This window comes from Pteropus vampyrus, unplaced genomic scaffold (assembly GCF_000151845.1).
Source record: "Pteropus vampyrus isolate Shadow unplaced genomic scaffold, Pvam_2.0 Scaffold55, whole genome shotgun sequence".
In the NCBI taxonomy this organism is placed as follows: Eukaryota; Metazoa; Chordata; class Mammalia; order Chiroptera; family Pteropodidae; genus Pteropus; species Pteropus vampyrus.
In genome coordinates, this window is record NW_011888836.1 from 3,752,223 (window position 1) to 3,776,222 (window position 24,000).

Here is a 24,000-nt window from a genome sequence, read left to right on the forward strand (position 1 = left end):
AGTGCTGAGATGATTTAGCTTCACTTCAAAATTACAATAGAAAATTACACTTGTTAAGAAGATATATTTCCTGTGATCAAAAGTAACTGGAGTTCCGAAGATGGATGGTGGTGATGGTCGCACCACATTGTGAATGTACTTAATGTCACTGATCTGTGCACTTAAAAATAGTTAAAATGGTAAATTTTATGTTATGTATATATTTTACCACAATGAAAAAATAAAGTAACTGACTTTGTTTTAATCTTAGGAGGTGAGGTCAGTAGAAATTAGAGTAACATGCCAACTTCCAATCAGTAACACTCACAAAATCCTTTTATTGTATTGGTTACCTCAGAGACTATCACCTTACATTGGCATAGGATTGCTTTATACTTTGAAAACAACTTTATATACCCTAACCTATTTTGTTCTCTCTGTGTATAGAAGTATACCATATTTATCACCATATTGCAAATGAGGATTGTTCCAATTATCTTTGCTGAATAACAAACTTCTCTAAAACCTAGTGGCTGAAGAAGAATGCTCACTTCTTTTGCTCACCAATCTGCAACTATAGGCAGTGCTTGGCCAGGACGACCATCTATGCAACTTGCAGCATTAGTTGGAGTGTTCAATGAGGGCTAGATGATCCACTTCCAAAAATGGCTCTCTCATATGGCTGACAAGTTGGTGCCCCTATCAGCTAGGAGTTCAGTTGGGCATTTCGGCAAAGTATCTTCTCCACATGGATCCCTCCACAGGGCTGCTTGGGCTTCCTGTAGCATGGTGGCTAGGTTTCAAAAGTAGTTGTTCCTCTTCTAAAAAACAGGAGATGAAAGCCCCTAGTCTCGTAAGGCTTGGGTCCAGAAATTGGCACATCATCTCTTCAGTTATATTCTATTGATCAAAGTAGTCACAAAGCTCACCATCTTAAATGGAGAAATATCATCCAATTCTCAGCCATCTTTAGTCTGCCACAGGATTCCAAGGCTTAGCGTTCACCATAGTTACCGATAAAATAGTAAGTAAGATCTGATCCTTGGTTTTCAAACTATTCTGGATTGCTGTGATGATTTTTACACCAAAATCCATTTAAGTCACTTGAAATTATTTCTTTCTTTTGAAGCAAGTGGATAATCATGCTTAAAACACTTCTTAAAATACAGCAGTGAGTTCTTAAGTATAATTTTTTAAAGTACGAAATGCAAACACCTCTCTTCTGGGCCTGAGATCAGATATAGTTGACCTTTGAACAACACAGAGGTTAGTGGTGCCCACTCCCAGTGCAGTTGAAAATTCACATATGATCTTTGACTCTACAGTTGAGAGACTAAGGGTCAACTGTATTTATTGAAAAGAATCCACATAAAAATGGACCAGCACATTTCAAACTTGTGTTGTTCAAGGTTAACTGTATATACATGAAATCCTTAATTTAGTTTCTGCCAATGATTTAAACACTACTTCACATATTTATCACCACCAAAATGTATATAAATATAGTGTGTCTTAAGTTTAAGAAATTTTAATATCCAAAATATCACGTTTATCAAATTATCTCAAGTAGGAAGGTAATTCATTTTATGTTACCTAAAAATCTCAAAGATTAGAAATGTTCTATTACAGTTAAGACACATTTTTCTTGGTATGAAGCTCCCATTTTAGGGAGAAGCTCTATAGGTGAAGGAACCATTTTGCTTTGAACAATTTTACCTTGCAGCCAAATTTGCTGGAAAGAAATTGTTCCATCAAGTGGGAGATACTGAACTTTGAGTGCTTCGTGTTGACAAATGAGGTTGTTAAGCCATGGAGACCTGGGAAAACGTCCTTTACAATGGAGAGACCTGGCTGTCACCACCTGAACCAAGTGATCAAACTCCACATTCACATCACTAATGGTGAAACAACCTGATGTTAAATGCCTCTCAGCATGATACAGAAGGAGGTACACAGTACCACCTGTAAACTGTTCTTGCCAAAAATGTTTAACTTGACTCTAGTCAGCATTGAAAACTAACTTTCAATAATCTTTTCTCAACTGGGGTTTCTCAGCTGAAACACAGATCATAGAAGTTGAGTTGAGTGATGATTTACCCAGTTCTCTCAAGAGTGGGGCATAATGTACCATTCTAGATGCTCAGAATAGAAGTTAATTTATCATATAAAATAGTGCCTTAGGACAATACAGCTCAATTTTCTCAAGGATCCCCAGTTGTGAAGGATCAAGTTAAACGAGGAAATGATCCAACAAATCAAGAATGTAAGACTTTCTACAAAACAACTCACCTAATCTCTTCAAAAGAAAATATCATGAACAAAAGAGGTGGTTGTTAATTAAAGAAGGCTAATGACTTCCCTCACGATAGCTGATTTTTGCCTATTTCTTTTTCCTTCATCTACAAGGATTCATACAATATGTATCAAGCTTGTTTCACTCAACATTATATCTGAGCTCATTCAAGCTATTAAGTGAGGCAGTATCCATCTTCTTTTTATTACTGTGTGGTCATTCTTTGTATAAATATACCACGTTTATTTAATTACTTTATTATTGATGGGTATTTGGGATAGTTCCAGTTTGGAGAAATTATGAATAAAGTTGCTATGGGCATTCTTGAATGGGTCTTTTAGTGGTATATGTCATCAATTCTCTTGAATACATACTGAGAAATGGAATTGTTGGGACATAGAGTCAGTATATGTTGAAATTTATTAGGTACTGGTAAAAATTTTTCCTAAGTGGTTAAACCAATTTACACTTCCAACCAGAAGATCTGAGAGTTCTAGCTGTTTCGTGTTCTTGCCCCTTCTGCAGGGTGGGGAAGAGGATCTATCAACAGGCAGAAGGAATGAAGAAACCCTCTGGGGTGGTGGAAATGGCCTATTTATCAATCTGGTGAGTGGTCACTTACCAGAACACTGACGTAAAAAATTTATCAAGGTCTAAAATTGATATAAACAATAAAGAATATTTTTTAAAAATTCACCAAGTATACTTTAAAGATTTTACACTTTGAAGGTAGGTTCTACCTCGATGAGAAAAAAAAGGGAACAAGAGACTAAAAAGATTTAACAACCAAATTTCTGGGCGACCTTGATCGGTTCAAAATGAAACCAGTTAGAAAAGACAGCTTGGAGTTGTTTGGAGAAGTTTTAATATGGACTTGATGTTAAATGTTACTAGGGAATTATTTTGAAATTTCTTAGGTGTAACAATTGTATTGCGGTTTTCTGGGAGAATGTCCTTATTCGGAAGTGTATGCTGGAGTATTTAGGGGTGAAGTATCATGGTTCAGCAAAAATGTGTGTAAGTATGTGTGTGCAAATGTATACATAGAGAGAGATAAAGATAAAATGAAAATAGAAAAAATGTTAGCTATTGTTGAATCTAGATAAAGAGTATAAAGATGTTTATTATATTATTTTTTAAACTTTCTGAATATTTAAAAAATTCTATGGTAAAAAAAAAAAATTATTGGAATGCGGAGTTCCAACCTAATGTGACCAGCTTAAAATGGCCAAGTAACTAGGAGAAGACCCCAGAACAAAATCTAGGAATCTTGACTCCTAACTCTCTCATTGCTTTCTGTGTTACAATCCAGTTGTTAAATTTGAACATGCTTTTTAAAATTATTTTCCTTCTGCAATGTACTCTCAATAGTCTAACCAAGAAGCAAAGAGACATTCTCACAATTCTCTTATAAATAAATTGAACTTGCATTCTATGTGTAAACTCACACCTTACACCTCCCTCTACAGCAGACATCTCCCTTCTCCTTTCTGTCTCTGTCTCTGTCTCTGGCTCTGTCTCTGGCTCTGTCTCTCTGTCTCTCTCTCCCCAACCCCGCGCACTCCCTCTCTCCCTCCCTTCCTCCCTGCTTCCCTCCCACCCTCTGCTGTCTCCTCTCTCCACCTCTCTCTCAGTTACACAGCCATTTTCAAAATCACTCCACAACCACTTTTGCCATATCCACATTCCCTTCTTCTAATGCAAAAGCTACATTGAAAGCTGAGCAGCTCTGGCAACTCACAAAGCCCTGTGATCCCCTTCCCCCCAAGAGGCAGGAGGGAGGACACAGTAAATGCAGCACTTCTGTTTGAGGCTCACTAGCCCAGCTGCAGCTCAGCGGAGCTTCTCAGGTGGCTGGGCCACTTTGAAGGTTTACTTTCAATTAAAAAAAATAAGAAAGAAGCCAAATCAGCAGCTGTCAGGGATGTAGGGAAGATTTATTCAGGGTGGTCAAAGGGAAGCATGGCCAGCAGTAAAGGCCTAAAGGTAGACAGGAAGGAAATTCAAGCTGGAGAGAGAAATTCCTCCTGGCAAGGTCGGGCGGGCACTGGGCTAGTCCTTCTGGGCAGGGCTGTGCGGAATCATATTGCTGGGGTTGGTCACAAGGCAAGAGAGGGTCCTGTTCACAGACACTTGAAGGGTGGGTTTGAGGAGGGGGGCTCCCCAGAGAAAGGAAATGGGTAGGGCCTTCAAAACATAGCTTATTATTCAGACGAAACCAGGCCCATGGGATCAAAACATGACTGATTTTAAAATTACTTCCTGATTCAAAAGCTGGTGTTGCCCACCTCAAAATGTGATGAGGGGTGAGGAGGCCAGGTCTCGAGGCAATTCTGCAAGCACAGAGCTCCCCTTGAAGTTGGGATGAGTGGAGAAGCAGCGCAGATGTGCAGAGAACAGCAGCAGCCAGGGTCTGTGGTTTTATCACCTTTCATTTCCTGTCTCTGTTCTTTGGCTTTAGACATTTGACATGCTATTGTGGAAACTGATGTGTGCTTTTCAGAAAGAATGAGCCAAATCCCATGTTAACCCTGATCAATGCCTAAGTAACTTCTAGAACTAAACAATTAAGTTAAAGGCCTGAGTTAGAAAACTTGTCCTCAGCACCTCTCCCCATGTTTACGCCCCTTCTCCACCCCACCCAATCTTGGATGCAGTTGGAATATAGAAGCTGGAATCGGTTTCATGCTCTATCCCTTTCCTGCAGAAGTGGGAATTATCCAAATCACACCTGTTCCCATTGTACCATGGGTAACTAGGGTTACTACTGAAGCTGCTGGTTACGCTAAATGTTATCCCCATATTCCAGGCCTTATTAGCCAATGACTATTTTATAATATATGTATATATCTATAAACAGGAATATGTATATAGACATACATATCATAATTTTATCATAATATGTACAGAGAAAAATAATTTTTTTAAACAAACAAAATTATGGAAGATTACTGCCACATTTGTCTGATTTCCTGACATTGGTCTTTTTGTACCTATCCTGTCATTTCTAACATCCTCAAAAAGATGCCTTTGTGCATGCCCACAAACTAGCCTGTCAGCTGCAGGCAGTGTGAGGCAACCACTCTCTCTTCAGTCTCTGGTTCTCCTTTGTCCTTGTCCCTCATACATGAACCCCCTGGATGGGGAAGGCCCAGTGCTGCCAGTGTCCATCAAGAGAATCCACTGGACTCCAGACTATCTAAGTTGAGCTACATAAAGTGAGCCCAGCATGACAGACCAGTTGTCGGAGCAATGCTGGGTCCCTTGCAGTGTGAAAGAGAATGGCTTCCTTGGGTCACACGTTGACATCTGGTCAACAAGGCAGCTCTATTATGCCAAGAGAATCATAAAGTCTCTCTTGAAATGTTTTATCAACTTCCGGGCTCACCCCTGCCTGGAAGGGAATCCTTAAGTAAAATAATTCCATCAACTTCTGGTCCTCATTATGCTCTCCAGAGGAGTTCAAATATAAGCCAGAAAAAATATTTGCATTATTATTCACTCCTTTCTTTTTCTTTCTCTTTCTTTCTAGCTTTTCTTCCCCAAAATAAAATTTCTATCTCTTTTCTAAGTTGTAGAACAAAACCTCACAGGGTTTTAATAAATGATATTGATTGATAGGGATAGAATGGAAGTATTATCTGCATCAGCAGTATCTGGGACTCTTAATGTGTCAAAATTTTGACTAAATCTAAAAAGCCTGTCATCACTGCTAATACTAAGCTTTTTTTTTAACAGCTGAGACTTTCAGAAATAGGTTTGTTTTGTAAATCATAAATAATGCCCACCTTATGAAATGAATTTATTTCTGAAAAGGTGACCATTGAGCAATTTTTAACAAAATATACATTATTTCTCCACTAACATTCATTATAATATTAAAGTTTATAAGAGCAAAAAGTTTGCGAGTGAGAAACATCTCAATTAAGTGATATGAAAAAATTTTGGTAAGATAAAGATTTTAGGGAGATTCTGGTAAAGATGGTATAGAAGGTAGACACTCCGCTTGCCCCCTCTCATGACATCAAAATTATGATGAAACTACAGAACGACCTCCACTGGGAATTGCCTGAGGTCTGGCTAAACAGAGGTCCCACAACTGGGGACACACATAAGAGGTGACCTCAAGAAGGATGAGAGGGGCAAGGATGTGGAACAGACCGGTTCCACAAGGACATGTGGCAGTTAAGAATCGGGAGGATTATCTTGGCTGCAGGGGGCCCCCCAGACAAGTGAGGTGGTACCAGCCGCATGCTGGGCTCCCCAGCCCAGGGTTCCAGTGCCGAAGGAGAGGTCCCCACAACTTCTAGCTGTGACGACCAGAAAACCAACAGAGATTGTGACTGAGTGAGACGGAGGGCTAGGGAGTCTCAGATGTTCCTCTTAGAGAGCCTGCATGTGAACTTACTCAGTGACAGACTCGCTCGCTCTGAGCCCCAGCACTGGGGCAGAAGCTCGGGGAGTGCCAGGGACATACAGGGAGGAACTGAGTTGTCTGTCTTCATGGCAAGGGCTGGAGGGGCAGCTTTCTCCTGGACAGGAGTACTGGCAGTACCCGTTGTTCCTTTGTTGAGCCCTCCCTGTCCCCAGTGTGCAGATGTTGGTGGCCACCATGTCTGAGTCTCCATCAGCCTGATTAACACAGGTCCTTCTGCTCTGGTGATTCCCTGAGACCCCACCTCTCCTAATTTGCGGACCCACCCAAGCTGCCTCTAGTGTTTTTATCTATCCAAATGGCCTGTCTTGGCCCATGCTGCGGACTCTCCTAAACTCTCTCAAAGGCTCACAAAACCCAAAGAAGCAACATCTGGCCTCGGCGTGCCCTATACCTCTTGCTGTGCAGCCCCAAGCCCAGCACTAGCGGCAGCCAGCCTCAGTTACTGGCTTGGCTTCTCAAAGCACCTATAAGTCCAACACAGGTGGTAGCCATCTACAGATTACTTGTTGACTCTTACCAGGTGATCCCAGAAGTGCACATGCTGTGGCTGAACTTGGCCTTCAACTGGGCCCCTCCCAGGAGGCCTTTGGTTCATCACAACTGGTAGCCTGCTTCGACCATAGCTGGAGCTGTGAGGAGGACACACCTGAATGGCAGACTAGGCAGGCACAGAGCCTTGCTAAAGGGAATCCTGCTTCATAAGGTTGGCCCTCACCAGCCAATCCTCACAATCAATCAGCCCAAGGGTCAGCCCCTCTCATCGACATGCAAATAGAAACTAGGCTCAACTACAACAGACAAGCACACACAACACACACAAGAGACATACTTTAATCACCTGGCTCAGGTAATCAGAGAAGACTGAGCCACTGGGCCCCACAGGACACCTACAACATAAAGCCACTCTACTAAGACTGGGAGATTTAGAAGCCCTACCTAATACATAGAAACAAACATAGGGAGGCAGACAAAATGAGAAGACAAAGAAAAATGTCCCACATTAAAAAACAGAACAAAGCTCAAGAAAAAAAACTAAACAAAATGGAGACAAGCAGTCTACCAGATGCACAGTTCAAAACACTGGTTAAAAGGGTGCTCAATGAACTTAGGGGAAGAGTAGATGAACTCAGTGAGAACTTTAACAAAGAAATAGAAAACAAAAATGGAGATGGAGAACATAAAAGGAAGCCAGTCAGAAATGAAGAATACAATATCTGAGATGAAGAATACATTAGAGGGAATCAACAGATTGGATGAAGCAAAGGATCGAATCAGTGATTTAAAAGATAGAATAGTGAAGAACACCCAATCAGAACAGCAACAAGAAAAAAGAATCCAAAAAAATGAAAATAGTTTAAGGGGCCTCTGGGACAACATCAAGTATAACAACATTTGTATCTTAAGGGTACCAGAAGGAGAAGAGAGAGCGCAAGAGATTTAAAACCTATTTCAAGAAGTAATGATGGAAAACTTCCATAACTTAATGAAGGAAATAGACGTATGACCCCAGGAAACTCAGAGAGTCTCAAAAAGATGAACCCAAAGAGGCCCACACCAAGACACATCATAATTAAAATGCCAAAGGTTAAAGACAAACAGAGACTCTTAAAAGCAGCAAGAGAAAAGCAATTAGTTACCTACAAGGGAGCACCAACAAGACTGTCAGTCGATTTCTCAATAGAAACTTTGCAGGCCAGAAGGGATTGGCAGGAAACAGTCAAAGTGATGAAAAACAAGGACCTACAACCAAGATGACTCTACCCAACAAAGCTACATTTAGAATCAAAGGACAGATAAAGAGTTTCCCAGACAAAAAGAAAGCTAAAGGAATTCATCACCACTAAGCCAATATTACAGGAAATGTTGGAGGGACTTCTTTAAGAAGAAGAAAAAACATGTATCGAAAATATGAATAATAAAATGGCAATAACTACATATCTATCAACAAGTACCTCGAATTAAAAAAAAATTAAATGCTCAAATAAAAAGGTAAGGTGGGTGACTGGATTAAAAAAACAAGAACCTTACATATGCTGCCTACAAGAGACTTACTTTAGATCAAAAGACACACAGATTGAAAGCAAAGAAATGGAAAAAGATATTTCATGAAAATGGAAAGGAAAAAAAAAAATCTGGGGTAGCAATATTAATACCAGACAAAATAGACTTTAAAACAAAGGCTATAACAAGAGACAAAGAAGGATCCAATAATCCCACTTCTGGATATTTATCCAAAGAAACCTTGAATACTACTTTGAAGGTACATGTGTGTCCATATATTCGTTTCAGTATTATTTACAATAGCCAGGATATGGAGGCAACTTAGGTGTATACCAGTGAATTAATGGATAAAGAAGAGGTGGTACATGTATACAATAAAATATTACTCAGTCATAAAAATAAATAAATGCATACATACATACATACATACATACATACGTACGTACATACATATATAAATGAAATCTTGCCATCTGCAATAACATGGACGGACCGAAAGAATATTGTGCTGAGTGGAGTAAGTCAGAGACAGACAAATGCCATATGATTTCACTTACATGCAGAAACTAAAAATCAAAATAAACAAATAAAACAGAAACAAATTCATAGATACAGAGAACATTTTGAGGGTTACCAGGTGGGATGGTGGTTTGGGAGGCTGTAAAAGGGGAAGGGATTAAGAAGTACAAATTTGTAGTTACAAAATAGTCATGGGGATGTAAAGTATAGCTTAAGGTATATAGTCAATAATATTGTAATAACTATGTATGGTGTCAGATGCGTACTAGATTTATCAGGGTGATCACTTCATAAGTTATATAAATGTCTAATCACTATGTTGTACAACTGAAACTAATATGATATTGTATGCCAACTATAATTGAAAAAATTAAAAATTATTTTTAAAAGATTTTAAATGTGCCTAGACTCATGGCATATGGAAATTAAAAATTATGTTATAATTAAAATAATTTCCCTTTTTACATCCTGATCATACAATTACAAAAGAAGCCAATTGCTTCTTTTGGGGCTGGGCATCAACTAGATCTGAGCTGCGACACCAAATTTAGCCAGTTATTGGTGCTTTCTTAAATGGAGGAGATAGAAGATTCTGTCTGTGTGAAGATATATGAAGTTAAAGGATTTTAAGTTTACAGCTGCCTCTGACTATTAAAGTTCTGGGTACTTTGGGATATGACTCTTATGATGAGAAATGGACCTCTACCTTAGGAGATCACCAAGAAAAGTAAAGGGTAGATGTAAGAAATAGCAATAAAATAATAGTTTACGGAAGATGGGCATAGGTTTGTGTACGTACAAGATAAGATGAGAATTACTATTGTTCAGTGAATTTTGAAGAAGAAATATTTTTTATAAGCTTGTAGGTCCTGAAATGCAGTGATTTTAAACCATATTTTGTAAAGTTTTTATAAAGAAAAGATTAGCAAATGACACTAATGAAATAAGCACAGAAAAACATATTTTCCTTATAGTCTTAAGGGATTCCTTGAGAAGGGATTCCTCTTCTTGGAATGTGTGTCTGTGTATATGTGCATGTGTGTGTCTGTGTGTGGGTATGGAGGTAGTAAATGTGTGTAGGGTATGGATGTGGGGGGTGCGCATACATGTGGTTATGTGAGCATCTTTGGGTGGCTTTACCGTCTAGTGGGGGAAAAGATGAAGTCATTGTTTTGTTTTTTTTATGGAGTTGATGTAGCCTTAGCTAATTTTATGAGTTTAATTCAATAGAAAACATTGACAACTGAGAAAGCTGTTATTAGATTTCTTTAAATTGTAACACAAAATAATATTATCCGTTTATTATTCAGTGGCTGCTCAAACTGAAATAAAAGGGAGAGAAACCATGTGGAATTACTGCCATCTAGTGGAGAAAGTAGAGACTGAAGTTGTGAAAGGGGAAAAAAAGACAAATTTGGGTTTTGTTGATTTGGATTTGTTTTGTTTTGACTTGATTTCATTTGGAGTTTTGGTTAGTTCATTTACATTCACCTCCTTCTAAAAGCTTTGACTCACTAACTTCCCTGGGTGCAAGAAGTGAGTAGAGATCTCCCAAATGCTGAGAGGTAGTATGGGGTGGGGCTTAAGCATCTGGACTAGTTTCAAACTCTCTTAGTGCAAATTCTAGCTTTATTACTTGCTGATTGTATCACCTGGGGCAAATCATGTACTCTCTTTATCCTTTAGTTTCCTCATCTGTGGAACAGGAATAACAACAGTATCTGTTTGACACAAGTGTTCTAAGAAATAAGGTAATTAATCCTGTCTGGCACAGAAGAAGCACCACACATAATTTCTGCATGTCTTTATCAATGTAAATCCTATTCTAGCCTTCTCCAGTCAAAGCCTTGTCTATACCAGTCCATGAGAACAGCTACACAGCCTTGCCATGGAAGGACCAGGTTGCTTGGAAAGATATATGACCAAGCAGGGAAATTCTGCAGCAGTAGAGCTGTAGGGGCACCACCCTCTCTTGCATCCCTACAAATATCACTATAAAAGAAACAACTCAATATTCTATGTCACTTCACTGCAATATGCATTTGGATGAATGTCTCTGTTGATTCCAAGCTAAATGATACAAACTCCTTGAAGGAGAGGACTCTGCCTAACTTGTCCTCCAGTACACCATACAGTATGAACCCAGTTGGGATTATTATCTCAAAGCAGCAGACATTTTCCTCAATCCGAAGAGTAATGTAGAGGGGTGTGGCCTTCAGACTCCAGGTCATTTTTTTCTTGGTGCTCAGAAAAGCTTACACAGTAAATAATACTGAGGAGTAGATCATGGTGTCCAACTCCATATCAGAGGGACTGCAGCCCATTGGGAGCTATTTTTAGCTCAGTAATAATTGGGACCTTTAGCTCAGCCTGAGCCTTGTCAGCTAGAAGAACAAAACTCGAAAATAAGTACTGAACTCAAAACAGTTGGATTCCAGAAATAGGAAGCCAGAAAAAGCAGAACATTCAATCAGTTGCTTAACTGCCACCTCAGCCATGACCCAGAGGCCCTAGATTGGGGGAAGGGCACAGAAAGGGTGGGGTAACACTTTTAAAACCCTTTATCTTCCATTTTCTAAGAAGGAACTGATAAGTGCTTTTCTATGGAGTGATAAAGACTAACTGGAACTCTAAGCAAACATAATCAGTCAGGAGGATCAATGGGAGGACCTAGGACTTATGGGAGGAGTTCTCGCACTCTACATAATAGAGAGAACCTTACAGGAAAAATTCTGTTTATAATAAACCTCTATGGTTCTAACTTCTTTTTCCTTTCTACAAATACCCCTCCATCTTGGCTCACAGGCCAGAATGTGCACAAGATTTGCCCTGTCTGAATGCACTGGGTTGTAACCTTTTTTTTTCTGAATGAATCTTTTTTTTTTATGATAAAACACCTAATCGATATTTGTTCTCAGTTGACAATAGGAAAAAGCATATTTTTTACACATTTATCTTGACTATTGGAAATTTTAGGTAAAGGTGAACATCAGAAAAATGTTTCATCATTTACCTAAACTTCCTAAAATTTCCAACTGTCTGCATACATGGCCTATCTGTTCTTGCATGCTATCTACTTTTTCCATTAGAGCCCTTAGCATATTCATCTGAGTTGTTTTAAATTACAGTTTCAATAATTCCAACCTCCCTGCCCTGTCTGGTTATGATGCTGGCTCTATCTCTTCAAATTGTGTTTTTTACCTTTTGGTATGTCTTATAATTTTTTCTTGATAGCCAGACATGCTGTACTGTGTAAAAGGAACTGCCGTGAATAAGTTTTTAGTATTGTGGTGGTGAGGTGTGGGGGGAGGGGAGATATTCCATAGTCTTATGACGAGGTCTCCTTTTTTTAGTGTGCCTTTGGATTATGAACTTCAAAAGTATTTCTGGTTTTTTTCCTCCGCACTTAAGTGGGTCAGGATGGCTAGAGTGGGATGGGGTTGGGCAGTTACCTTCCCCGTGTTCAGTTAGGCTCCGATAAAACCCTGTTAGATTAGGCTCTGGTTAACAAATAATTACCCAAACTTTTCCTGCAGGATGCTACTGCAGAGATGCTCATCATTAACCAAATGGTTAATGCTCTATTTTTCTCTTACCTCGTAAGTCAGATGCTGCAACCTAAGGACTGTTCGTGCACTTTGTATTAAATATTCTTCTTTTCTTTTCTTTTTGTTGTTATGGAGTCGTATGAGTTCTTTGTATATTTTGGATATTAGGCCTTTATCGGAGGCTTTGCTTGCAAATATATTTTCACATTCAGATGGTTGTCTCTTTACTTCGTTGACGGTTTCTTTTGTTGAGCAGAAGCTTTTGAGTTTGATGTAGTCTCATTCGTTTATTTTTGCTTTTACTTCCCTTGCTTTCGAGGTCAAATTCATAAAATCTTCTTTAAGTCCAAGGTCCTTTAGTTTAGTTCCTATGTTTTCTTCTATGCATTTTATTGTTTCAGGTCTTTTTTAAAATAAAATTTAAAAAAAAAACACCTACAGCACCTGGTATTCCTAGGTGTAGTCCCATTGAAGTACTAACCAGGCCCAACCCCGTTTAGCTTCCACAATCAGACGGGTTTGGGCACATTCAGGGTAGCATGGCCATAGACTTATTTCAGGTCTTATATGCAGGTCCTTAATCCATTTTGAGTTAATTTTGGTGTGTGGTGATAGACAACAGTCTAGTTTCATTCTTTTGCATGTGGCTTTCCAGATTTCCCAGCATATTTATTGAAGAGGCTTTCCTTTCTCCACTGTATGTGTTTGGCTTTTCTGTCAAAAATTATTTGCCCATATAAATATGAGTTTACTTCTGGACTCTCAATTCTGTTCCACTGGTCCGTGTGTCTGTTTTGCTGCCAAAACCATGCCATTTTGATTACTATCCTTTGTAGTATAATTTGAAGTCAGGCAGAGTGATGCCTCCAGCCTCATTCTTTTTTCTCAGGATGGCTTTGGCAATTCCAGATCTTTTGTGTTTCCATACAAATCTGATGATTTTTTGTTCTATTTCTTTAAAAAATGCCAATAGGATTTTGATGGAGATTGCATTAAATCTGTATAATGCTTTAGATAATATGCTTATTTTAACTATGTTGATCCTTCCAATCCAAGAACGTGGAATATCTTTCCATTTCTTTGTATCTCCTTCTTATAGTTTTCATTATATGGGTCCTTCACATGTATCATTAGACTTATTCCTAGGTATTTTATTCTTTTTGTTGCAAAAGAAATTATTTTTTCCACTTCTTTTTCTGACACTTAATTATTAAAGTATAGGAGCACTATAGATTTTTAAACATTGATTTTGTATCCAGAAACTTTACTGTATTTGCTTATGTTTCTAGTAGTGTTCTTGTGGAGCCTTTATGGTTTTCTATATAGAGAATCATGTCATCTGTAATCAGTGACAGTTTGACTTCTTTGTTTCCTATTTGGATGCCTTTTATATCTTTCTCTTGTCTGATTGCACTCCCTAGGACCTCCAATGTTATACTGAATAACAGTGGTGATAATGGACAGCCTTGCCTTGTTCATCCTCTTAAAGGGAAGGTTTTTAGTTTTTCACCATTAAGTATAATGTTGGCTGAGGGTTTGTCATATATGGCCTTTATTATGTTAAGGTACTTTCTTACTATACCGATTTTGTTGTGTTTTGATCATACATGGGTGCTGTATCTTGTCAAAGGCTTTTTCTGCATCTATTGTTATGATCATATGATTCTTATTTTTTAATTTGTTTATGCGATGTATCACATTAATTGATTTGCATATGTTGAAGCATCCCTGTGACCCTGGGATGAAGCCCACTTGATCATGGTGTATAATCTTTTTAATATGTTGCTGTACTTGATTCACTAGTATCTTATTTAGAATTTTTGCATCTGTGTTCATGAGAGATAATGGTCTGTAGTTTTCTTTTTTTGTGTTATCTTTACCAGGTTTTGATATCAGAGTAATACTGGCCTCATAAAATGGATTGGAAAGTATTGCCTCCTCTTTGATTTTTTGGAAGAGTTTGAGGAGAATAGGTATTAAATCTTCTTTGAATATTTGGTAGAATTCATTGGCGAAGCCATCTGGTCCTGGACTTTTACTTTTTGGTAGGTTTTGATGATTGTTTCAATTTCCATATTGCTGATCGGTCTATTTAGATTTTCCAGATCTTCTTGATCCAGTCTAGGAAGATTGTAGTTTTCTAAGTACTAGTCCATTTCTTCTAGGTTATTAAATTTGTTATTATATACTTTTTCATAGTATTCTTATATGATCCACTGTATTTCTGCAGTGGCTGTCATAACTTGCCCTCTTTCATCCCTATTTTGTTTATTTGTGTCCTTTCCCTTTTTTCTTTAGTGAGTCTAGCCAGGGGTTTGCCAATTTTATTAGCCTTTTCAAAGAACCAGCTCTTTGTTGCATTTATTTTTTCTATTGTTTTTTTTTTGTTGTTTTCAATTTCACTTATTTCTGCTCTAATTTTGATCATTTCTTTGCTTGTGAAGACTTGAGACTTCATTTGTTCTTCCTTTTCTAGTTTTTTAAGATGAAGCATTAGGTTGTTTATTTGGGCTCATTCTTGTTTTTGGAGATAGGCCTGTAATGATATGAACTTTCCTCTTATGACCACTTTTGCCATGTCCCAAAAGTTTTGATATGTTGTACTATCATTATCATTCGTTTTTATGTATTGCTTGATCTCTCTTTATTTCTTCTCTGACCCAGTTATTCTTCAGTAGCATGTTGTTTAATCTTCATATATTTGTGGCTCTTCTTACCTTCTTTTTACAGTTGATCTCTAGTTTCAAAGCATTATGATCAGAGAATATGGTTGCTATGATTTCAACCCTCTTATATTCATTAAAGCTATCTCTGTGTCCCAGTACGTGGTCAATCCTTGAGAATGTTCCACGTGCACTAGAGAATGTATAAGCAGTTGTTTTGGGATGAAGGGCTCTGTAAATGTCAATTATGTCCAGTTGGTCTAATATGTCATTTAAGGATGTTATTTCCTTATTGAATTTCTGTTGGGATGATCTGTCCATATCCGACAGTGGGGTATTTAAGTCCTCTAATACAATAGTGTTTTGGTCTGTTTCTCCCTTTAGTTTTGTTAGTAATTGCTTTACATATTTAGAGGCTCCCTGATTGGGAGCATAGATATTAATAAGTGTTATGTCTTCTTGGTGCATGATTCCCTTTACCATTAAAAAGTTTCCCTCAGTATCTTTCTGTATCTTTTCTATTTTGAAATCTATTTTGTCTGATATTAGTGCCGCTATTCCTGTTTTTCTCTGAATGCCATTTGCTTGAAATACCATTTTCCACCCTTTCACTTTGAGTCTATATTTGTCTTTGGAACTGAGATGTGTCTCCTGGAGGCAGCATTTGGTTGAGTTTTGGTTTTTGATCCATTCTGCAACTCTGTGCCTTTTTATTGGTGAGTTCAACCTATTTACATTTAGGGTGATTATCGAAATATGAGATCTTCTTATAGCCATTTTATCTTTTGCTTTCTGGAAACTTGTTGTTTCTATTGCTTCTTTGTCCTTGTGTTTCTGTTTTCTTTATTTTGGTTGGCTTTTGTGGGTTTTCCCTGTGGTCCTTCTTGTTTTATGTTATATACAATGGTTCCGAATCTTTGGCATGTTGTTACCATTATGAATATGTAAAGGATGGTTATATAGACACAGTTGTTCCTTTTCTTCTGTGCGTACCTTATCTCCATTCCCCTTTGCAAATTTGGATCTTTGAATCTTCCCCTTTTCAATCATTGTTGTCTCAGTTTGTCTCTATGTATCCTGAACATTCATTACTATCTTGCTATAGCAAATCTCTTCTTATTTTAAGCTTATAATGCTCTGTTTCTAGTAAGGGTTGTACTCCTCTGCTTTCATCAGCTTGCTAGTCACCTTACTCCTAATTATGTGTGTGAGTATATATATATATATATATATATATATATATTTGTCATTTTGTTTTAAGTGAGCTGACTTTTTTCAGTATTTCCTGTAGTGCAGACCTCATAGTGGAAAATTCCCTCAATTTTTGTATGTCTGGGAAGGTCTTAATTTCTCCTTCATATCTAAAGGAGAGCTTAGCTGGATACATTATTATTGGCTGGTAGTTCCTTTCACTTAACAGTTTGAATATTTGATTTGACGCCTTTCTGACTTGTAAGGTTTATGCTGAGAAGTCCGATGATAATCTAATGGATTTTCCTTTATAGGTTACCATCTTCTTTTCCCTGGCTGCCCTGAGAATTCTGTCTTTGTCATTGGTTTTTGATAATTTTTATACGATGACTCTTTGCGAAGGCCCTTTTAGGTTGAGATAATTGGGTGTTCTATTGACTTCTTGAATTCCAAGCTCCAGCTTATTCCTTAGATTTGGAAAATTCTCATCAACTATTTGTCTGAAAATGCTTTCTAATCCCTGCTCCTTTTCCCCCGCTTCAATAATGCCCATTATTCTTGTGTTTCCTCTCCTGATGGTATCAGCTAGTTCTTGTATTTCTCTTTATTTGTCATTCTTCAGTTTCTCTCTTCTTCCTTCTAATTTATTTCTAGATTTCTGTCTTCAGTATCACTGATATTTTCCTCCATTTGGTCGACTCTATTTCCCAAACTTGTTATTTCATTTTTCAACTCCTGCAGTGTGTTCTTTATCTCCAGAAGGTCTATTTAGTTCTTTTGAGGGTTTCAATCTCCTTGCTAAAGAACTCATTCTGCTCATTTAGTTTTTTCAATTCCTGAAATTGTTGATATGATTCATTTCGAACCTCACTGAGTTTTTCCAGACATACCATCCTGAATTCTCTGTCATTTAAGTCACATATGTCTATGTCCATAAGCTTATTTTCTGGAGATTTTTCTCTTTCTTTCTGAGATGCCTTGTCACCTTGGTTGTTCATGATGTTTATTGGACTATTTCTCCGCCTGGGCATTAATGGAAGTGTGTTCTGCTTTTTTCTTTTTTCAGAAAGATTTAGCTTGTTGCTAAGAAGATGTTTTTCTTTTGGTTTCCAGTACGTGGCAGCTAAGCCTCTTGGATCTCTGCTTTATATAAAGTCTTAATAATGTCTTTTTTTCCTTATAGATGTTTAATCATGCTCGCTTGCCCTCAGCTTCAGTTCTTGTCAGTGTTAGCGACAGTTTTGGTAGCGTTTGCTCAGATTCCCCCAGGGCTTCATAGCAATCCATCTCAGAGGGTACGCTGGGAGAGGCCCTCTGAGTTGGGGGATGGGGCTGTGGCTCAGCCTTTGTTTTGCAACCGTGGCTGGTACAAATCAACTGTTGTTTCTCTGCCGTCCCCATTTCTCTGACTTCTGCCATGATGACCGGGCACTGCCACCGGGCACTGCCTCCAGCCACATGGAGCTCACAGCACTCCTAGGCAGGGCTGTTCAGGAAACTCACTGCACCTTCTCCCCTCCCCCTCCTCCTACGGGGAGCTCTGGCTGCGAGAGGCAGCTTCTTTGCTTCTCCTAGTCCACTGCCTGACACCTGGAGTTGAGATGTCATGCGCAGATCCCACGCTCATACATGCTGGGGTGCAGTTTGGGTGTTTTTTGTTGAGTTTTAGATGTTCAGCTTATTGTCGTTTCAAGGAGAGAGATCTGGGAACATCTCTCACTCTGCCATGTTTAATCCAATCCCTCTTTTTTTCCTTGACGATCTTCTTGTTCATGCCTGTAGTCATTTCTAAAGTATCTAACTTAAGATGGCAACTTGAACAGGCTGAATGAGGCAGTTAAGGGAGACATGCATATAGCAAGGAATAGCTATAAACTGTGTTATAAACTGTGATGCCCTTTCTCTTCCATCCCCACCTCTGTGCAACTTTTCTACTCATAGATGAATCTCTTCTACAGTTGTTACGTTGTGTAGTTTATAATATTTCAAAGTAAATTATCCTTGCTACTAAATAATTTTGTTCTTACAGAGAAGTAGCCATGACCTTTGAAAAAAAAGTCTGTCCTATTGCCTAATAATGTTTATATATTTTGTCTCAGCTTCCACAAAAGAACGAGTAATGTAAATATCTAAATCCATCTCATACTCAACTTTCAGACATTTACATTTAATACACAGTAGGATAGTGCTTGACATGTCAGTTAGCGATTGCTGAATAACGAACCACTCCCAAAATTCAGTGTCTTATTGCTCAGGAGTCTCTGGGTCAACTCAGTGATTCTTCTGGCTTGGGCTTCTTTCATCTAGCCTTGTCTAGCCTGCATTTGCCATGCATCTCCAATTAGCTGCTGAGTCTGCTGGAGGCTGTCTGTTCTAAGATGGGCTCAATTGCAATAGCTTGATTCTGCTCCACGTAGTCTCTCATCCTGAGGCCTAGGCTTGACACTGACATGATGTTACTTTTACTGCCTATTAGTAAGTTTAATGGCCAAAGCAAGTGCCTCTTACAGAGAAGAGTTACAAAGTAACATTGTAAAATGTGGGGCAGAGACCTGTGGTCATTTGAGTAGTCTACAGAATATATGAGGAAGACAATCAGTTGTTCATGACATCCACAAGTTTTGAATACCCCTTGAAAGTTGACATTTAGTATCCCTTCTTCCTTCTGGTAACTCTATTTTCTTTCATTTGAAGAAACTGTTCCTCCCTTTTTGGTCACATGGTTTGAATGGGGTAGATCTTATCTCCCCTCCTCAGAGACTAGTCTGAAGGGGAACTAACCCATGTAGGCGGCACGAGTATCCACTTTCCCCTATAGGGGTTGATCCTGGGAGATCCACACAAGATACCCATTGGGTACTTAGTTCATCTTTTCCAGGATTTTTTTCCTTCACTATTACTCAGAGACACCTTTTTCCTGTCTGATCAAGGAGGACATGAGCATTCATCATCCTAGCTTCATGGAGAAGCCACAATATAAAATGAAGTCACAAAGTCTCTGGTTTCAGTCATCCCTGGGGCATCTCCCTCCATTGTCTTTATGCACTCAGGTAATGAGAACCTATTGTTCACTTTTGCCCAAGTGGTTTAAATTGTGTTTCTGTCACTTGTAACCAAATAATCCTAACTAAAAGAATGCAGAACACATAAAATTTCCAACAGAAAAAGCAATATTTGTGCCTTCTAGGATATTCGCTAAAATAGTTTTAGGAATCACTTTTATTTTTTTTTTATGTGTAGAACAGGGGTTGCAATTCATCTGCCCGAAGGAAACAGACAGGTAAACGAAAGTGACTAAATGAAGAAAAGTGGAACTGTAGTAGCCACTGCTCAGCTTCAGCAAATTATTTTTTTGAAGGAATATGAGCCCACTGTTGTTAGATCTTCCAATTTTTCAAAAAAGCTTGAAAATGTCAACTTTATATTAAATTCCCCAATTTTAAATAATAACAATAAAATCAACTCATTTTATAGACCAAATACATCCATGAACCACCAGCTTGGAATCTCTGTTATGAAATGTATAGTGAACCCATCAACTACACAGCTGACCCACTGCTGAGTTCCATACTTCCTTGGACTTCCTCTTTCCTCCCTCACTTACATCACCAAAACAAAAATGTTGAACACTTCATAAGCATTGCAGTCCATGTGAAAAGAATAGAGGTCAAGAATGAGGATGCTGTGCTTAACAGCCAAATCACTCAGCATACAGGCCTAAGGGGACATGATTTGAACTTGAACCCTAACAAAATTATAAATTACAATGTTATGAACTAGCAGACTGCTTATATACAGTTGAAACTGTGAATGTTAAGTCCCTGAAGACCAAGTTCTACTTTATTATGCTTAAATACAGGATAGGATTTGCCAATTATCTGTTGTCGTTTAGCTCCAAGCCTACCTTTTTATATAGTGCACTAGGCTGGGGCTAGGAGTCATATATTTCCCAGACTCCCTTGACAACTGACTTTCAATTAGGTTCCACTAATGGGAAGCACTAGCAAGAGATTGGAAGGCGGGAGCTACTGAGAAGAAAACTCACTTAGTGCTTCTAACTTGACTAGGCATCCTTCTAGTATCAGTTCACGATAATGCTCATTGCTGTGCCTAATCAGAGGTACAGCAGCAACCAGGGCTGCCCTGCCTCACCTCCCATGGTAGTCTGAGCACCAGCTGGTTCTACTCCTTTAGCAGTCCAAACCCTAACTATTTGGCATCATGCATCAATCAGAGCTCCAAGCATCAATTCTCCAGGGGCTTCGCTAAGATCTTAGATTCTCTTTTATTTCTCGCTATCCCTAAAGATGATAATTGCTTTCTAAAGTTATTAATGTCTGGATTATGTCAACATTCACTTCTTGCTCTTTCAGCTTCCCAGGATCCTGTATTATCCATTCCCTATATTAAATTCTTTCTGATTGAAATAATTAACATGATTTTCTTGACTCAACCATGACTGATAACAGTTATTAGAATAAAAAGTTTACTCTGCATGCTAAAATTTCTCTTTTTCTGAAATTATAATGTGAAAAATCATTTCTTCAAATGCCAAAATCTTTGCTATCGGAAGGTAGATCCCAAAAATCCACAAAAAGCACTTGCATAAAATGGTTATGATTATTCCGTCATTTATATTTAAAGCCCTCATGACTCATAAAAAGCCTAGACCGAAAGTGTCAGTCATAACTGGCATTTATGTCCCCAAATCCATCTTTGCTCTTCTTGAATCTGTTTCTGTCCAGGCCAACTGAAGCCGACACTTTGGAACCAACATTCTAAGGAATGTTCTGCTAATTATGCCAGTGAAGTTGGGTCCAGATTTTAAATGAACTAATAAGTATTTTAAAATTTTAAAAATACTTATTGAAAATTAAATATTATGTATTGAAGCATTTTAAATCAATTTTATATTAAGTATTTTTAATTTAAAATTTAATAAGTATTTATAAACCAGCTCTATTTGGGGAAGGGGATGGTAATTACTCATACTGAAATAGCAGCCTTCATTTCATGAAAGAATTTACCTGAGGATATCGTGAAAAGTCAATATAGAAGTTTAGGTATACAAACGTGTGTTTCTAAAAAATGGGATTACATATGTTTCCTCTATAAACATATACACCAAGCTAATAATTACAGTTGCTTCTTGGGTATAGGAATTGTTTTATTATTGTCTTTTCCTTTTATGATAAGTACATACAACTTTTGTTATAATAAAAAACACATTTTAAAGTTCCTCCAGTGCAAATTTAAAATATTTAGATTTAAAAACTAGAATTTACATTTTATTTTTAAGGAAAATGCCTAATGCATGTCTTTTCAACAACTATCTACTGACCACCTATGGGGTGCCTAGCATTGTATTAAGAGAACCTCAAAGTCAAATTCCTACCTCAGGAATCTCAATCATATTGGCAAGTTCATAAACATCTTTGCAATAAATATTTAGCACATGATAGACTCTTAATAAAGATTTACATAATGACTACTTGAATGTACCATCAAAAGTATTTGTTTATTCAAACTTTCATTTTATAAAGTATTAGCCCTGTTCTGCATATTTATTGTACATATATCATATTTCAGCACTTCTAAGACACACATTGCTCATTTTTCGACAACCCTGAAATCGGAATAAGACTTACTATTGATGTATTTTTTAAAAGTATTGTTTCATAGAAAATTTGAAGCATTTTCTCTTTTACAGTGATAAATAGAACAACAGTACGTTTTGCATTGACGACATCTCAGATTGAACGAAGTACAAAAATATATTGTATTTTATGTATTTTAGAAAATACATATGAACATTAGGCATGTTTCTCCCCACCCCCCGAGGTTCAACTGGAAAAAGTTTTCATAGGGCCAAATGTTCACTCAATAAACATTTAAGCCTCCAATAATTATATGAAATTCACAACTACTAATTTATAAATGTTAAAACCAACAGCTAATGAAGTAATGACTTTTTTAAAAAGTTGTGCATTTATGAGGGTTTATTTCTCAAATTTTAAAAATTACTGTTGGATATTAAGCATGTATCTTCTATTTTGAACTTAACGCAAGGCACAGTGTACATAAAAATTATGTGCATTTCTAATCATTATGTACTTAAAAGATTTTCATATTTTAGCATTTGAAATTAATCGAAAGTTTAAAAGGTCTGAGAAATATGAAAATGACTAAATTGTATAGAAACTCTGAGAAGTTATGGAAGAAATGCTGATAAAACCTTCTAGAAGAGATGAAATTAACTATGAAATCACAATGAAATGTTATGACAAGATAGGCAAAGAACACTGAAAAAAATAATAATGACAAAATAACAAAACATCACCAGATTAATGAAATGTGACTCATCAGTAAGGTACAACTTACATTAACTGCATAATAAAAAAAATTTCTCTGAGTGCTGCAATGTAAAACAGTGGGCGCACAAGTTAAAGACACCAAATTAATACAGAAATGTATTTTATTAATAATTATTGACACCTTAAGTTTTGTGAATGTATACCAAGTACATCAAGTTTAATCACGTAGTCCTTTTATTATCTCAGCCTCTCTATTTCTTTCATATTTTTCACAGAGAAGTTTAAGCTGACATGGAATTATAGAGAAGAGGGCATGAAAAGGTAGGGAAAGCCATCCTTCGAACCTATTGCTGACCATTGCCTGTCCTTCACCCTCTCACCCTATGATTGCCAGGGCTTCCAAGGTACCTTCAACTGAAGGCCTTAGAGAGCTGCAGTTACCTGCTCTTTCCTCCACCATCCCACCCTTCCTTCTTTCCTGAGATTAGGAATACAGAGTCTGGAAGTACACGTGCCCTGCTCTCTTTCATCTGGGTATTCCCTCACTCCCTGCTCCTGCCAATTCAAACCCCAACTCTCCTGACCACTGAGTGTAACAGAGTTGCCCAGCACCAGTAAAGAGGGCCATATAGCTCCTTTTTCTGTTGTATACTTTAGCAAATGGTTTTAAAACTTGACCAGTTTTCATCACTATAAAATAAAAAGGGAAATTTAGTTAAGACTGTAGCAAACACTGAGGGAAAAAAGCTCTTGACTTTCACAATTAATGTTATATCAAGATCAAAAAAGATTTAAAAAAAGAGGTGATGACTAAGAAAAATACAGTGCTTTTGTGGCTATGAGCTTACAAAAATATTATTGTCAATTTCTAATTACACTGTTATTCACTGGAATAATTTTCCACTGACTTTCAGGTTCCAATTTTTTTTTTAAGTTTTCAAGTATTACGATTCTATAGACTGTTTTAGTAGAGTGGAAAGGGCAAGATGAAAGCCAGATCAAATTCATTTAGGTGACATTAAGACTAAAATGTATGTAAGCAATAAAATTATCT

General features: G+C 37.6%; 1 pseudogene; it reads right to left on the reverse strand.

Annotated features, from left to right (window-relative positions):
- Nucleotides 1–13,210: 13,210 nt before the first annotated feature.
- On the reverse strand, nucleotides 13,211–13,329 carry LOC111739902 (annotated as a pseudogene).
- Between the last annotated feature and the right edge of the window lie 10,671 nt (nucleotides 13,330–24,000).